This window comes from Gorilla gorilla, chromosome 5, assembly GCF_029281585.2.
Source record: "Gorilla gorilla gorilla isolate KB3781 chromosome 5, NHGRI_mGorGor1-v2.1_pri, whole genome shotgun sequence".
NCBI lineage: Eukaryota > Metazoa > Chordata > Mammalia > Primates > Hominidae > Gorilla > Gorilla gorilla.
This window is the reverse complement of record NC_073229.2, coordinates 90,373,766-90,391,853: the sequence shown is the minus strand read 5'-3', so window position 1 is coordinate 90,391,853 and position 18,088 is coordinate 90,373,766.

The following is an 18,088-nucleotide window of genomic DNA, read 5'->3' as shown; positions in this document are numbered from 1 at the left end:
CTTTGAAGGCTCAGATTTTATTACTTATGTTTTAGGACTTGCTTAAAGAGGTTTACCTGACAGTTGATCGTTATCAATATATTCTATTGCCATTGGTATTGTTATTATGTTTTATTTGCAATTAAATATTTTGCTGTTTTTAATTTGTAGGTTATTTAAATTATAGAGTTAATTCCCAGTAAGAGTTGTAAAAACTTCGGGTATGTGACTTGGTCTGTATTTCAACTATGTAACTAAAAATAGTACTGATAATTGCATCAAATGGAAATGCAACGTGGTGGACACACACCAGGGAATGTTTACAGTTATAGAAACAAAGATTGGGGTAATGCATGGAAAGACGAGCAGATCTTAAAAACACAGTTGTTGAAAAAAGAACAGAAAAAACAAGGTAAACAATAATAGTAAAATAATATTTAAAGATTGATCCGTATTAAACAATACTTATTTTCCAAAAGACAGAAAAAGACATGCAAATAGACATCCATTAAGATATTAGAATAATTATTTATGAGGTAGAGGTGGGAAGGGGAGAAAATAGAATTGATCAATCCATTAGCCAATCAATCAATTAAATAACAGAACAAATTATGCAGACCAATGATAAAATTAGGTCATTAACTGAGTGATGTAATTAACTTAACTTTCTTCATCTGAAGTTCAATTGGACAACATTAAATCAGAGCAATTTGCTACAGTTGAGGGGATGAAATAAAAGGACAAGGAGAAAAATGTGATAAGAAAAAAAAAACAAGCATGAATTAATTTAAAATGTATTTTCTTCAACGACTTGTTATGGTCTCAATTGTATCCCCACAAATTTCTATGTTGAAGACCTAGCCCCAAGTGGGACTATGTTTGCATACAGGGCCTTTAAATCACAATTAAGGTTAAATGAGGTCATAAAGGTTGGGCCTCAGTCTATTAATATGACTGGTGTTTTTATAGGAAGATGAAAAGATGCCAGGAGCTCATTAGCAGATGAATGGCTAAGTGGGGACAAAGTAGACAGAAGGCAGCAATCTGCAAGCCAAGGAGAGAGGCCTCTGGGGAAACATATCCCACTTGCACCTTAATGTTGGTCTTCCAGCCTCCAGATTTGGGAAATAATATATTTATGTTAATTAAGCCACCCATTCTGTGATATTCAGTTATGGCAGTCCTAGCCAATTCATATACCAATTAATTTCAAATTATTGCTGGGTCTTTTCCTGAACTCTCAAACTTTCTGAATAATTGGGATAAAGTGAGGGCAACACTTTCTAAAATTATTCAATTGACTTTTCTCTTTCATATTTCACCATATAATGTATTTGTCTTCCTCAGCCAAGGCACCTATGTGCCTTAGGGTGTGGAGTTTTGGTGAGAGAAATGACATTGGGAGTGTGAGTGATTAGTCCTGGTGTAACTAAAACACTAAGCAAAATAAGAATAAATGTTCAGCTTTTGTTTACTAGAAGAGTGTATTAGTATAGAAACAGAAATCTCTTTGAAAGTGAAGCCTTGTTAAAAGAACAGCATTTTCTGAATAGTATTACTATAGTTTCAATTAGCATGTCCTAAGCTAGTTCTGCCTAGCTAGATATAACATTTTATTACACAGGAAAAAAATATGATTTAACTAAATAAATTACCTCCCCACACCCAGTTCTGAGGGACAGTGAAATGGGGATGGAAATAGAAATCGAGGCAATAAGCCCCGGGTACATATATGGCTACATGCTGAAGGAGGAGATCTCAGAGACACAAGTGAGAAAGAGGGAGGGAACTAGACAAGTTTTTGCCTGGATTCTCATTTAAGAATCCTTTAGGCAACTTTATTGAAGGCTTCCCCTTCACTTCTTCAGTGGTAGACAAACACCTACAGTATGCTGTGTATGTTTGTGTGTGTGTGTGTATGTGTGTGTGTGTTTGTGAAAGAGAGAGAGAGAGGTAGGAGGGAGAAACCAAGGAAAAGAGAGAGAGGAGAGAGAGAGATTACACAGCAAAGCCTGAGTTTTGTTTTCCTTCATTTTCCAAATGGAGCAAAACACACCTACATGTTCTATGTGCTTGAAGGAACTATGCTGAGACCATTGTAGTACAGTTGATTATCACAGTGGCAGCTAAGCGACCCTGTAGCCTAGGCCAATTGAGTTTACCATGCAAGGCCAAAAAACAAATAAAAGTCCATTACATGTCAAGATCAGTGAAAGCTGAAGAAGTTCCCTCATGTCCCAGAGATCACCAATAGATCATGGAAGAGCTAGGAGAAAGACAAGATGAATATCTTCTAATTATACAATTTGACTTCAGCCACCAGAAAAAAACCCATGAGTGAAATCTAAGCACACCACAAAGGAGTCATCCACCCTTAAGCAGAACACTAAGGACTATGAAGCCACTTTCTAGTCCTACTCTCTTTAGACACTGAATACTGAGAATTTTAACTAAAACAAGACTGAGTTATCTAAAATACTGTAGCTCTATAAAAAACCACATCAGATATTAAAAATAGGAAACTACATTTATTTTACTAATTTGCAGCATATATGTAAATTTCTAATTTTGGTACAAAAATTTTCTCAGTTATTAACGACAATGCTATGAAAAAGCTTCCCGTAAGAAAAAAGAAGCTATGAGCTATAAATGTAGAGAAAACATTTAATTGCCTACACTTGTTTTCCTATTATTATGATTATCATTGCCTTATAATTATTTGGTTTTGTGGCTGAATGTGAATATATAAATCTCTTGGAAAAGGTTTCTGTTAAGTATGTAAATCCTACACAAAAGCACTCAGTTCTAAATTAGTAATGTAAATTTTACAAAAGAACAAATAATTGAATGGTTCATTAAAAGTATCTCGGTGTATATGTTGTTACTGGAGAAAGAGATTTGTTTTAGCTGAGTGCGAATTGGGCCCTAAATAATATGGCTATTGCTTCAATTTTTCACAGCCAAATGATTTTTAAAAATACATTTATCTAAGACAAAACAAAAAAATGATTAACAACAACAACAAAAAACTATTAGAACTATTCCCAAAGAGAAATTTTAAGTGCTTAAAAATAACTTTTAAATTACCGAACAATTATCCATAAAATAAAGGCAAATTGATGTTTACTAATTCATTTCTTATTATATGGCTATTTTAAAAAGATTCTTAATTCAAAAGAGGAAGCACATAATGTATTACAAAGGATGTCACTTAATTTGAGTACTCCCTGGGGAAGGTGGAGAGCGTGATTATTCTAACAAGCAATTAATCAGACTAGAATCAACTGTTATTTCATTTTAAATGTTGTAGATGTCATGTATCAGTTTATTATTTACTGGTAAATTGAAGGAGCTTTGAAGGATATGTTGATATTTTAAGTATTTCTCAATATAACTGATTATAAGTTGATAGAATTTTGAATCCTAAAGGAATGTAGAGGACATTTAGCCTGTAACAACCTCACTGTTGAGAATTTATTCTTCAGAACTCCTGACAATCATTTAATTTTGTGAATAACTCCATTAAATGGGATTACAGTTTTATCTCTTCATTTATCTATTAATTTGTTCATTTCTTCCTTCCTTCTTTTTTCATTGTTTCTTATTTATTCTTTCTGCAAATGTATACTGACTGCCCTCTGTTTCAGAAAGTGACTAAAAATTAAATATGAAGATAAAAACCTACCTGGTTTATAGTGCCTTATATTTTAGGATGCAAGATATGAAATAAATCAAGCACATTCAAGACAATGTAATGAGTGCTACAGGATGTCTAATTAGCAGATGATTTCCTGGAGTATTATCTAAGTTGACCTCTAAAGATGAGAATTATATAGGCAAAAGAGAAATTAAAACTGTTCTTACTTCTTTTCTTCCTTACTACTCCCCAGCAATTATTTTTCCCTTTTAAGCATCATAAAAAAACTGCTATTCATTTAAAAAAAACAATTTAATTGAAAAAGCAGTTTGTAGATTTAATCAAATTTATCTCTGGATGCTTTTAATTCTCAGTTTTTCTTATGGGATAATTCACAAGTGTGTGCACCTCTTAAGATGATACTACTTCAAATACTCAGTGTCTTTATCTCCCTATATTATTTCCCTATATTAGTTTGCTAGTTTGCTAGGGCTGCCTTTACAAAATATCACATACTGGATGGCTTAAATACCGGAAATTTATTTTCTTTCAGTTCTGGAGATTGGAAGTCCGACATCAAAGTATTAGAAGGGTTTGTTTCCTCTGAAGCCTCCTCTCTTGGCTTGCATGTAGTCACCTTCTTGCTGCTTTGTACTCATATGGTTGTTCCTCAGTGCATGAGAACCCCTGGCATCTCTTCCTCTTCTAAGGACACCTCTCATCTCATATTGGATTATATCCCCACCAAGGGGTCTCATTTTAAATTAATCACCTTTTTAGTGAACCCATATACAAATATTATTATATTTTGAAGTACTTGGATTTGAACTTCACCCTGTGAAATTTGCGGGAACATAGTTTATCTAATAACAGTCTCAATTTTCTTTCCTGCAGGTTACATCTCCATTTCCACAGTCATTTCTGTTAGGACTTTACGGACTTTTTTTTTTTTCCAGTGCAGCTACTTCTTCTGGACGTGTTTCCTTTTGCTGGTGTCTGATTTAGGCATAACTATATTCAGGAATCCGAACAAGAGTTAATGATTGATGTTGAGGGGGCATATAACCACAGTTATGTGTTATGAGAGTAAGTGTATAGGCATGACTTCCGTTAGACTTGATTTGAATCATTTTTCAGCAAAAATAATACATAAAAGATCAGCAAGTCAATTGGCTTCATTTGGAAAACAGCAAGTACAACAACATTGTATGGAGTGCGTACTGATTTCATAATAACTGCACTGGTGCTTGGCATATCATGAATATGCAAAACTTAAGTACTTTCTTCTTTTCTTTTTCTCTAGTGTGGCTGCAGGTGTATCATGTTTTCCCTAATAATTACGACAAATTCCTCTCATTCCCCATCTTATTTAAATAACTGTTTCCAAGTCAAGCCTTTCCAAGCTTAAACATATTACATTTTCTTTTTTAATTTAAAAGGAAAATGTTCTTCTTTAAAAAGTTTTTTACCAGTATTTTATATTAAAATTTATTTTGTATGTCTTTGCTGCAATACTGACTAAAAATTACAAATTTATACCCACACATATGTCTGTACATGTAAAATCATGATCTAATTTTGTTCTCAAGATAAAATCCTTATGGCTTTGGACCATAGGCTGCCCTGAAAATCCAATTTGAATTAGTAATAATATAATTTTTCAGAGTTTTAATACAACAAAATGAAACTATCAAATAATATTGAAATTCTACCAATATTTTAAAAATATAATAATAATAATAATGTCTTTGTAGACATCCTTTTAAAAAAATTTAAGACATACAGTGTAAAAGTTACCTTATAAAATACTTGGCAACATTGTCATATAATATGATAAATTTGTTTAATAAATCTTGTGCTGGTTTTAATTTAATGGTCATCTTATCAGAATGTTTCTAATTTTTAAATGATTATCACACATATAATTTTGCCAGATATTAACATCAAGTTCAGTAATTTTTTTTTCCATTTTTGAGTAATAGAAGAAAGTTTGCATAATCTTGTAATAAAAAGTTATTCACAAAACTTTTATAAAAGTGTTTCAATTCATCTTTCCTTCTTGACAATCTATTTCTGATGTAGCCTAATATTTGCACTGTATTTTATTATTAATAGCATTCTTTTGAGACAGAAGACATAAATTGATATACAGTATAATCCTCCTGGATAACAATTCTTTTGTTGCTCTGAGTGTTCAACTTGATTGGGCCACAGGGTAACCACATATTTGATTAACACGATTATGTGCATATCTGTGAAGATGTTTGTAGATGAAATTAACATTCAAATTGATAGACTAAATAAAGCAGATTGCCCTCCCAAATATGAGTTGGCCCAATCCAATCTGTTCAAATTATGAATAAAAATAAAATGCTGAGTAAGAAAGAATTTGCTCTCTCTGCCTATCTCTTAGTCAGGACATCAATCTTCTACTGCCTTCAGTCTCAGACTCAGCTTTCTATTTACCCCATCAGCTCCTCTGGTTCTCAAGCCTTTGGACTTGTAGTGGAACATATATAATCACTTCTCTTTTTACTCAGGGTCTTCAGACTCAGTTGGAACTATGCCATCAGCTGTCCTAGGTTTCCAGCTTACTGACTGCATGTCTTAGGACCTCTCAGCCCCAATTATTTGAAACAGCAATTCCTTATAAAAATATCTTTATATATGTTTTGGTACTGAGAGTGGTTCTAGAGGAATATAATGTTAAAATACATTTTCTTAATTGGTTCTGTGGTTTCTGGAATTGGTTCTTTAATGTGACTAGATTTAAAGATACCAATTACCCTATTTCAAACAGTGAAAAAAAAGCAGCGATAGTCCACAGCATAATTTGGCAATAGAGGAATAGACATATGCAAAATATTTCCATGGAACATTCTTAATCCACCGTTATAAGCATGGAGCTGGATGTCTGGATACCTGATACTTTTGAATATTTTTGGAAAATGAATGAATATAGTTTGTCAATTGATCATATTGCCATTGGAGAAAATGGTAAAATAAAAGAACAAGTTCAGGGATTTGAATTCCCAGCTCAAACGTTCCATAAATAACCCAAAAGTTTATCTGTATGCCCTGAAGGAGATCCATATAGCCAGAGGGCTAAAATGGCTGAAAATCAAATGCTGAATCTCATCTTATCACTGGCTGAATAACAAAGTAAGTTTAATTCCCAGCCTGGCTGGGTGTCTACTGTTAAATGAGGACATTAATTGGGAAACAATGGGAACCTGTAAATCTCATTATGGGAAGACCTTGAAGAAGCTGTGAGCTATTTAGAAAAAAATCACTACTCTCCGTAAATTGGAATTTACAGTAGTAAATAAGTCACTGAATTGATAAACCTAAATGCAGTGAGAGTAATTGGATTCTAGCGTGGTAGGAGTCAGGTGAAGGGACAGCTTTCAGTAACCAAAGGCAAGGTGTGTGTGGTTACTATAATGGGACAGCAGAGTCAAAGCAGCAATCAGAATAGTCTGACTCAAACAGATGTACAGCATTGCCATATGGATACAGATAGAAAGCCTATCACATATTACTTCATTTGTATAAGCAAAAACTTCTAGGTCAAATGAAAAAAAGTCTAACTTGAATCAATAAAACAGAAAGTCATGGCCCCTCTATCAATTTCTAGCCTTGAGTCTGAAGACTTAGTACTCAGAATCCCTTGAAAAACATGAAGGCAGTCTCCACCTCCCCAGTGTGGGTAGGCCTCATTCAATAAGTTTAAGATTTCAATACAACCAAAAGGCTGAATAAGGAGAATTCACTTTTTCTGCCTGTCTTCAAGCTGTGTCGTTGATCTTCTGCCCTTAGACTTGGGCAGAATATACCTTCTGCAACTACAGATCTTGAAACTGCTAAGGTTCCATAATTATCAGAGCGATTTCCTTATAATAAACATCTTTAAACTTATAATCTATCTATTTATCTATCACCTATCCTATTGGCTCTGTTTATCTAAAGAACTCTGACAAACAGCTTCTGTTCTCATATTCTCAGGAATGTATGGTCTAACAAGCATTCATTAAAGACTAAAGTTTACTGCACAAGGGTAGTTTCTAAAGATGTAAAAAAATAAGTTTAATGGTCATTGAGAGACTGAAGAATTCTTCTTCCTAGAAAAGACAGATGAAAGATAAATTGAGTATTTATGCCATTATATTTTTCTGTCGTCTGTTGAAAGTATATAATCTAAGCATTTCCTATTTATTCTTTGTGCTACTTCTTACTCCAAACATACAGAGAAATATTTCATAATGTCTCTAACATCTTTTATGAATTTCATTTATTTAATAATTAAGCTTAAAATTGTTTTTCAGGGTTATGCTATTTTTTGTACCTATATGTGTTTCTATATTTCTTATTTTATTCTTAGAAAATAACGAACATAGTCAAATGCATGAGTTCCTTGGGGACCCACACAGGAAAGAACTAAGATGCATATGCTAAAATAACATTTGAGTGTATGTACATACATCTCCAAACACATAACGAAATGTTTGATAGGAGAAATTCTAGATGGCTGTAATATGCAATATTTTGTTTATTTATGCATAGAAGAAAGAAAAAATATAGCAATCTGGAATCCTGTATCCAACAAAATTAACCTTAAAGATTAAAGCAAAAATAAAAGGCTTCTGAGACAAAAATTGACGGAATTTATTACCAGCAAAACAGACCTGACCAACAACAAATGTTAGAATAGTTTCCTTAGACAGACAGAAAATAACATAGAGGAGAAACTCCTAATTTTTAATCTGTGTAAAAAACAAAGATCATTGGAAAATAAATAAAGGTAAATATACATGCCCGTAAATATATATACATACATATGCAACTTTTAAACATTTTTTATTGACTAGAAGACAACTGCTTATTTAAAATAATGTTAATAACAAGGTAGTAGCTAATTCTAGCATATAGAAATGAAATGAATGAGAGCAATGTCACAAGAAACAGGAGACAGAAATTAGAAATATTCTGCTATAAGATACTTAAACAATATGTGAAGCAGAAGAGTATTATTTGGAGATGGATTTAGATAAGTAAAAGTTTACATTCAAATGTAAAACAGCCACTAAAAAAATACCAAAGAAGAAGTATAATTGGTACAGTAGTTGTGAGGGTACATGGTATATGAAATGTGTAATTAAAGTCAGAGATGGCAAAAGAGGGAAAGAAAAAGAAACAAAGGGCAAATGTGATGTGTAGAAAACAGTTACAAATATAGTAGATATTGATACAACTACATCAATAACTTTAAATATGAAAGGTCTAAATATATTAATTTTAAAATGCCACTTAAAAGTAGGAAACTCTCATTGTGAATTTTTTTTAAAGATTCCATTACAGATTGTCTAAAAAAAAAAAAGAAAAAAACTTAAAGATTCAGATAGGTTAATAGTCAGGAAGAGAGAATGATAAACCATACTAACATTAATCCAAAGAAATCTGGACTAAGCAGGCTTCAGAGAAAGACAGATTATCAGTAACAAAGAAAGCCATTATGCAATAATAAAGAGCCATTATGCAATTATAATTTAAATATAATAAATTATCTAAATATAAATAAATTTAAATTTGAAGAAACATACAAATTTAAATCATGCATGTGCCTAACAGTGTGTCAAAACATATGAGACAAAAAACAATAGAGTTTAAAATGCAAATAGACTGATCAATTATTATTAATCTAGACTTTAATTTCCCTCTGTCAGGAATTGACAGATCAAGCATGTATAAAATCAATAAAGATATAGATAAGTTGAACAGCACTAAATTAACTGGAATTTTTAAAATACTCCACCCGACAACAGCAAAATTTACATTCTCATCAAGCTCTCATAAAACATCCATTAAGATAGACCACATTCTGGGCCTTAACTAATTTAGAAAGTAGACATCGTGGAAAGCATGCTCTCAAACCACAGAAAAATTAAATATCAATAACAGAAATATGGCTACAGTACCCTTAAATATTTGAAAATTAAGCAATTCATTTCTAAATAACCCATGGGTCAAAGAAGTCTCAAGATAAATTTTTAGAATAGTTTGAACTATATGAAAACAAAATATAACTCATCAAATACATAAGATGTTAATCAGTGCCTAAATGGAAATGTAGCTCACTAAATGCACATATTAGTAATTTTAAACAAACTATTAGCAAATCATGTGTAACCATGTATAAAAAATTATATGTCAGAATCAAGTGGGCTTTAATTCAGGCATGCAAGGCTGGCTCAGATGTGAAAAACCTTTGACAAAATTCAACAAGTATTTGTTTTATACTTAGAGCAAACTAGAAATACATGGGAACTTGCTCAACCTGCTAAAAAATGTATAAAGATGTAGGGTATATTTTATCTATAGTTGTAACTATATATATTGTTTCCTATAGAAATACAAATATACATAACTATATACACAGTTACATATAGCAATATTTATAGTGATATATATAGATACCTGAATTAGTATGTATACATCTATTTCCATACTCTGTCAGCTAAAACACTTGGAAGCAACAACACCCCACTAATCATGACCACACCTAACACCCAGGACTGTTTTCAATATATTTTTCAACAAAATAAACTGTGGATCCTTGGAGGAATAGCTGATTGTAAGATTAAGGCAGGAAACACATAAAAAATGATTAGAGTATATTGCAGTGTCAGAAAGCAAAACAGTAGTATAGACACACACACTTACACACAAATACACACACAATAATGGGAGTATCTCAAAGGTACACAGGTGAAAGCCAAATGAATAAAACCTCTACATGGCTATCTTAGTCTGTTCTCATGCTGCTGTGGAGAAATATCTGAGACTGGGTAATTTATAAAGGAAAGAGGTTTAATTGACTCCCAGTTTTGCATGGCTGGGGAGGCCTCAGAAAACTTACAATCATGGCAGAAAGGGAAAGCAAACACATACTTCTCCACATGGCAGCAGGACAGAAAAGTGCAGAGTGAAGGGGAGAAAAGCCCCTTATAAAATCATCAGCTCTCATGAGAATACACTCACTGTAACAAGAACAGCACGGAGGTAAACACCCCCATGATTCAGTGACCTCACACCGGGTTCCTCCCAAGACACGTGGGAATTATAAAAACTATAATTCAAAATGAAATTTGGTTGGGGACACAGCCAAACCATATCACTCTGCCCCAGCTCCTCCCAAATCTTATGTCCTCACATTTCAAAACACAATCGTGTCTCCTCAACAGTCTCCCAAATTCTTAGCTCATTCCAGCATTGACTCAAAAGTCCAATCCCTAAGTCTCATACGAGACAAGGCATGTCCATTCTGCCTATGAGCCTGTAAAAACAAAAGCAAGTTAGTTACTTCCTAAATATAATGGGGTTACAGGCATTGGGTAAATATGCATATTCCAAACGAGAAAAATTGGCAAAAACAAAGGGGCTACAGGTCCCATGTAAGTCTGAAATTTAACAGGACAGTCACTAAACCTTAAATTTCAAAATGATCTCCTTTGAATCTATGTCTCACATCCAGGTAACACTGATGCAAGAAGTGAGCTCCCACGGCCTTGGGCAGTTCCACCTCTGTGGCTTTGCAAGGTACAGCTCCCTGCACCAGCTGGCATTCAGTGTCTGTGGCTTTTCCAGGTACACTATGCAAGCTGTTGGTGGATCTACCTTCTGGAGTCCGGAAGACAATGGCCCTCTTCTCAAAGCTCCATTAGGCAGTCCCCCAGTAGGAACTCTGTGTGGGGGCTCCAACCCCACATTTCCTTTCCACACTGCCGTATCAGAGGTTCTCTATGAGGGTTCCACCACAGCAACAGACTTCTGCCTGGACATCTAAGCATTCCTATACAGCCTCTAAAATCTAGACACAAGTTCCCAAACTTTAATTATTGTCTTCTGTGCACCCACAGGACTAACACCACTTGGAAGCTGCCATAGCTGGGGGCTTGCACTCTCTGAAGAAATGGCCTGAGCTATACTTTGGGCTCTTTTAGCCCTTGCTGGAGAGGCAGGGATACAGTCCTGAGGCTGCACACCACAGGAGATCCCTGAACTGGGCCCACAAAACCATTTTTCTCTCCTAGTTCTCCAGGCCTATGAGGGGAGGGGCTGTCATGAAGATCCTGACATACCCTGGAGACATTTTCCCCATTGTCTTGGTGATTAACATTCGGCTCCTTGTTACTTGTGCAAATTTCTGCAGCTGGCTTGAATATCTCCCCAGAAAATTGTTTTTTCTTTTCTAGCACATCACCAAGGCTGCAAATTTTCCAAACTTTCATACTCTGCTTCCTCTAGGTCAGGGGCAAAAAGCCACCAGTCTCTTTGCTAAAACACAGCAATCATTGCCTTTGCTCCGGTTCCCAAGTTCCTCATCTCCATCTAAGACCACCTCAGCCTGGACTTCCATGTCCTTATCACTATCAGCATTTTGGTCAAAGTTATTCAACAGGTCCTAGGAAGTTCCAAACTTTTTCACATCTTCCTGTCTTCTGAGCCCTCCAAGTCTCTAGGAAGTTCCAAAATTTCTCACATTTTTCTGCCTTCTTCTGAGTCCTCTAAACTGTTCCAGCCTCTACCTGTTACCAAGTTCCAAAGTCACTTCCACATTTTTGTGTACCTTTTCGCAGTGCTTCATTCTCTGTGGTACCATTTTACTGTGTTAGTCTGTTCTCACACTGCTATTAAGAAATACCGAGGACTAGGTAATTTATAAAGGGAAAGAGATTTAATTGACTCGCAGTTAAGCATGGCTTGCAAGACCTCAGGAAACCTACAATCATGGTGGAAAGGGGAAGCAATCACATCCTTCTCACATGGCAGAAGGAGAGAGAACTGCTGAGCTAAAGGGGGAAAGCCCCTTATAAAACCATCAGATCTTGTGAGAACTCACTCACTATAACGAGAGCTGCATGAGGGTAACTGACCCAATGATTCAATTACCTCCTACTGGATCCCTCCCACAACATGCAGGGGTTATAAGAACTACAATTTAAGAGGAGATTTGGTTCGGGACACAGCCAAACCATATCAATGGCCAAAGCTGGAACAATTTGGACAACAAAATAAAACGTCCGTTAGTTTATATTGTTACTTTAAAAAATGAACAAATAAATACATTTTAAAAGAGAGAGGAGACAAATCTTCCATGTGGAAAAATCCCAAATAATTTATGCATGCATCTCCCCTTAAGGAAGCAGAGCACAACTTTCCACTCTTCAAGTGTGAGTTGTGCACATTACCTCTTTCCAAACAGTATAATACAGAAAAGAACAAAAGAGTAATTTCACAGTGAAGCAATTTTATTTATTTATTTATTTATTTTCTGAGATGGAGTCTCACTCTGTCACCCAGGCTGGAGTGCAGTGCATGATCTTGCCTCACTGCAAGCTCCACCTCCCAGGTTCAAGCAATTCTCCTGCCTTAGCCTCCCGAGTAGCTGGGACCACAGGCACACACCGCCATGCCTGGCTAATTTTTTGTATTTTAGTAGAGATGGGTTTTCACCCTGTTGCACAGGCTGGTCTTGAAATTCTGAGCTCAGGCAATCTGCTCCTGTGGGCCTTCCAAAGTGCTGGGATTACAAGCATGAGCCACCATGCCCTGCCACAGTGGAGCAACTTTAAAAACACTACCTCTGCCGGGTGATCAGGGTTAACATCAATGATAATAAGTCATGTTCTTGGCATGTGCTTTTAATATGATATGGTAAGAATGGGCTCTTACCCCTGTGGTCTCCCTTCTAAAAATCTTAATATCAGTCTAAGAAAAACTTAAAAAGAAAAAGAAAAACAATAGAGGCACATTCTCTGAAATACCTAACCAATTCTCTTCAAAACTCTAAAGATGATCAAAAACAGTCTGAGAGACTGTCACTGACAAGAAAACCCTAAGGAACATAACAACTAAATGAAACATGGTATCCTATATAGGATCCTGAAACATAAAATGGACATTAGCTAAAAACTAAGTCAATCTGAAATCTAAGTAAATTTTAACAAAGTACATATTTCAGTTAGTGGTACTATATCAATATCAGTTCATTAATTGTAGCAAATGTATTACGCTAATGTGACATAATAAGAGTAGAAACTAGGAGTTGTGTATGTGGAAACATTGTACTATCTTCTCAAATTTTCTAAAATCTAAAATTAAAATATATATACACATATATGTATATAATATTTATACATATACACACTGTATATATATACACACACTATATCTGTAACTCTATAATGTATCAATATATTCACAATGTATATAGTATTTTTATTTGGTATGTGCATGTGTAGATCAATATGTGTGTGTATACATATGGCATATATATACATAATACCATTTGCAGGTTTCATGGTGGAATTTTGTATTAAAGCTTTTCAATGGTAAGCAGAAAATTGTTTAGAGAAATTACAAGATCTAGAGATATTTTAATCCAAGAAATAAGCCTAAATCTGAAGACCAAATTAACAGAAATATGATTTCTGAAGCATTTTGAAATGTACTTCTCTGTTCCAGACAGAAAAGTTTGAAAAGTATGTACTTTTTTCCTAGAAAAGTATATTTTAAACTTGTATGAATTTCAATTATGTCTAAAAATTCAGCACAATCAAATGTTGTATGTGTCAACTATTTAACTCCCCTGATAAAATGTACCTATCATTCACAAGAGCTCATAGAGCAATGAGCAAGGAGGAGTGGGTATGATTTGAAAATAGCCTGCATGGTTCATTCTGACTTGAACCGTAGGAGGATATGCCTCATCTACCTGAGAATTACTGATTTACACAGGAACATATGCATATTTAATAAAAAGCAATTTAGTGCAATATATATGTGTCTAGACTTTAGAACTGTGTGAACGTAGGAAATTTTATTTAATCTCTCTGTGCCTTAGATTTCTGATCTACAAATGGGCATAGTAATACCACCAAAGTCTTAAAGTGTTTTGAATAGTAAATGAGTTCAGAAATATCAAATGCTTAAAATAATCCTTAGTGCATAATAAGAGCATAGCTGTATGCTAATTCTATCTTGCTACCTCAGTGTTATTCTTTTTCCCATGTATTCTGCTGTTGCTTCATTTCCTATTTCTTTATTAAGATTATTTGTTAAATACTTATAATATGTCCTACCCTGTACTGTCCTCAGCACTTTACATGTGATGGATCAATTATCTTTACAGCAACTAGGGAGGGTGTACATTATTGTCTATATTAAGAAACTGAGGAACAGAAAGAACTAGTGAACATGTAAACTTATTTAATCTCATACAGCTTGTACATGGCAAAGCCAGATTTCTAACCTGGACCTCAGCAACTACAGGTCTATCAGATTACCTGCTATAATATACTGATATGTGAATTTTGACAGGGAAAGTAAAAAAGGGTGTGTTCTGGTTTGCCTCTAAAGAATCTGTAGTGTTTCAAAATGAACTTAGGATAGATGGAATATATATGGCCAATATGTGGTCCCTGGAACCAGATATCCTGACTTAGCAAACATGCTCTACTAGTTAGTAGCCTGGTGATCTGGGGTAGGGCAATTTACTTCTGTGCCTCAGATGTCTTATTTGAGGATTAAGTAAATGTATTAGTCCATTTTGACACTGCTGATAAAGACATATTCGAGTCTGGGAAGAAAAATTGGTTTCATGGACTCAAGAGTTCCACATGGCTGAGGAGGTCTCACAATTATGGATGAAGGCGAAAGACACTTCTTACATGGTGGCAGCAAAAGAGAATGAGAGAGAAGTAAAAGTGGAAACCCCTTATACCACCATCAGATCTTGTGAGACTTATTCATTACCAGGGGAACAGTATGGGGAAAACTGCCCCCATGATTCAATTATCTCCCACCAAGTCCCTCCCATAACACATGGGAATTATGGGAATACAGTTCAAGATGAGATTTGGGTGGGGACACAGAGCCAAACCATATTATTCCATCCCGGCTCCAGCCAAATCTCATGTTCTCACATTTCAAAACCAATTATGCCTTCCCAAAAGTCCCCCAAAGTCTTGACTCATTTCAGAATTAACTGAAAAGTCCACAGTCCAAAGTCTCACCTGAGACAAGGCAACTCCCTTCTACCTAGGAGCTCGTAAATTCAAAACCAAGTTAGTTATTTCCTAGATATAATGGGAGTACAAATATTGGGTAAATACAGCCATTCCAAATGGGAGAAATTAACCAAACAAAGGTTCTACAGGTCCCACGCAAGTCCAAAATCCAGCAGGGGAGTCAAATCTTAAAGCTCAAAAATGATCTTTGACTCTGTCTCACATCTATGTCATGCTGATTCAAAAGGTATGCTCCCACTGCCTTGAGATGCAAAAGGTGGGCTCCCACTCCCTTAGGCAGCTGCTTTCACTGGCTGGCATTAAATGTCTGCAGCTTTTCCAGGCACACAATCCAAGCTATCAGTGAATCTACAATTCTGGGGTTTGGAGAATGGTGGTGGCCCTCTTCTCATGGCTTTACTAGGTAGTGCCTCAGTAGGGACTCTGTGTAGGGGATCTGACCCCACATTTCCCTTCTTCACTGCCCTAGCAGAGGTCCCCCATGAGGGCCTCGCTCCTGCAGCAAACTTCTGCCTAGGCATACAGGTGTTTCCGTACATCCTGGGAAATCTAAGCAGGGGTTCCCAAACCTCAATTCTTGACTTCCATACACCTGCAAGCTTAACACCATGTAAACGTTGCCAAGGCTTGGGGCTTTCATCTTCTAAAGTCACAGCCTGAACTAAACCTTGGCCCCTTTTAGTAATGGCTGAAGCAACTGGAACACAGAGCACCAAGTCCCTAGACTGCACACGGCACAGAGACTCTGGGCCCAGCCCACAAAACCAATTTTTTTCCCCTAGGCCTCCAGGCCTCTGATGGGAGGGGCTGCTGCAGTGGTCTATGACATGCCCTGGGGTAATTTTCCCCATTGTCTTGGGGATTAACATTCGACTCATTGTTACTTATGCAAATTTCAGCAGCTGACTTGAATTTCTCATAAGAAAATGGATTTTTTTTTCTATTGCATTGTCAGGCAGAAAGCTTTCTGAACTTTTATGCTCTATTTCCCTTTTAAAACTGAATACCTTTAACAGCACCCAAATCAACTCTTGAATGCTTTTCTGCTAGAAATTTCTTCCACCAGAATACCCTAAATCATCTCTCTCAAGCTCAAAGTTCCACAAATCTTTAGGGCAGGGGCAAAATGTCGCTAGTCTCTTTGCTAAAACATAACAAGAGTCACCTTTGCTACAGTTCTCAACAGGTTTCTCATCTCCATCTGAGACCACCTCAACCTGGATTTCACTGTCCATATCATTATCGGCATTTTGCTCAATGCCATTCAAGAAGTCTCTAAGTAGTTTCAAACTTTTCCACATTTTTCTGTCACCTTCTGAGCCCTCCAAACTGTTCCAACCTCTGCCTGCTACCCAGTTCTAAAGTTACTTCCTCATTTTCGGGTATCTTTTCAGCAGCGCCCTGCTCTACTGGTACCAATTTACTGTATTAGTCCATTTTCATGCTGCTGATAAAGACATACCTGAGACTGGAAAGAAAAATAGGTTTAATGGACTCAAAGTTCCATATGGCTAAGGAGGCCTCGCGATCATGGCAGAAGGTGAAAGGCACTTCTTACATTGTGGCAGCAAGAGAGAATAAGAGAGACACGAAAGCAAAAACCCCTTATAAAACCATCAGATCTCATGAAATTTATTCATTACCATGAGAACAGTATGAGGAAAACTGCCCTATGATTCAATTATCTCCTACCAGATCCCTCTGACAACATGTGGAAATTATGAGATTATAATTTAAGAGATTTGTCTGAGGACACAGAGCTAAACCATACCAGTAAGATAAAACTATAAACACTCATATTGATGGATCAATACCTGTAAACTAATGGAAAGTGTGTTCAGCACAGAGTAATGTAGGCTATAATAAATACTATTAAATTGTTAGTATTATTTCAGATAAACTTAAGAATCAATACATTCATCAGAAAATTGTCAAAAGAATATAAATCATTCCACCATAAAGCCACATGCACACATAATGTTCATTGCGGTCGTATTCACAGTAGCAAGGTCATAGAATCAACCTAAATGTCCATCAATGGTAGACTGGATAAAGAAAATGTGGCACATATAACCCATGGAATACTATGCAGCCATTGAAAAGAATGGGATCATGTTTTTTTCAGCAACATGGATGTAGCTGGAGGTCATAATCCTAAGCGAACTAACTCAGGAACTCAAAACCAAACACCACATGTTCTCACTTATAAGTGGGAGCCAAACACTGAGTACACGTGGACACAAAGAAGGAATAAACAGACACTGGGGCCTACTTACGGGTGAAGTGTAGGAGGAGGAAGGTGATGGTAACACTGCCTATAGGGTACTGATATGGTTTGGCTCTGTGTCCCCATCCAAATATCATCTCGAATTGTAATCTCCAT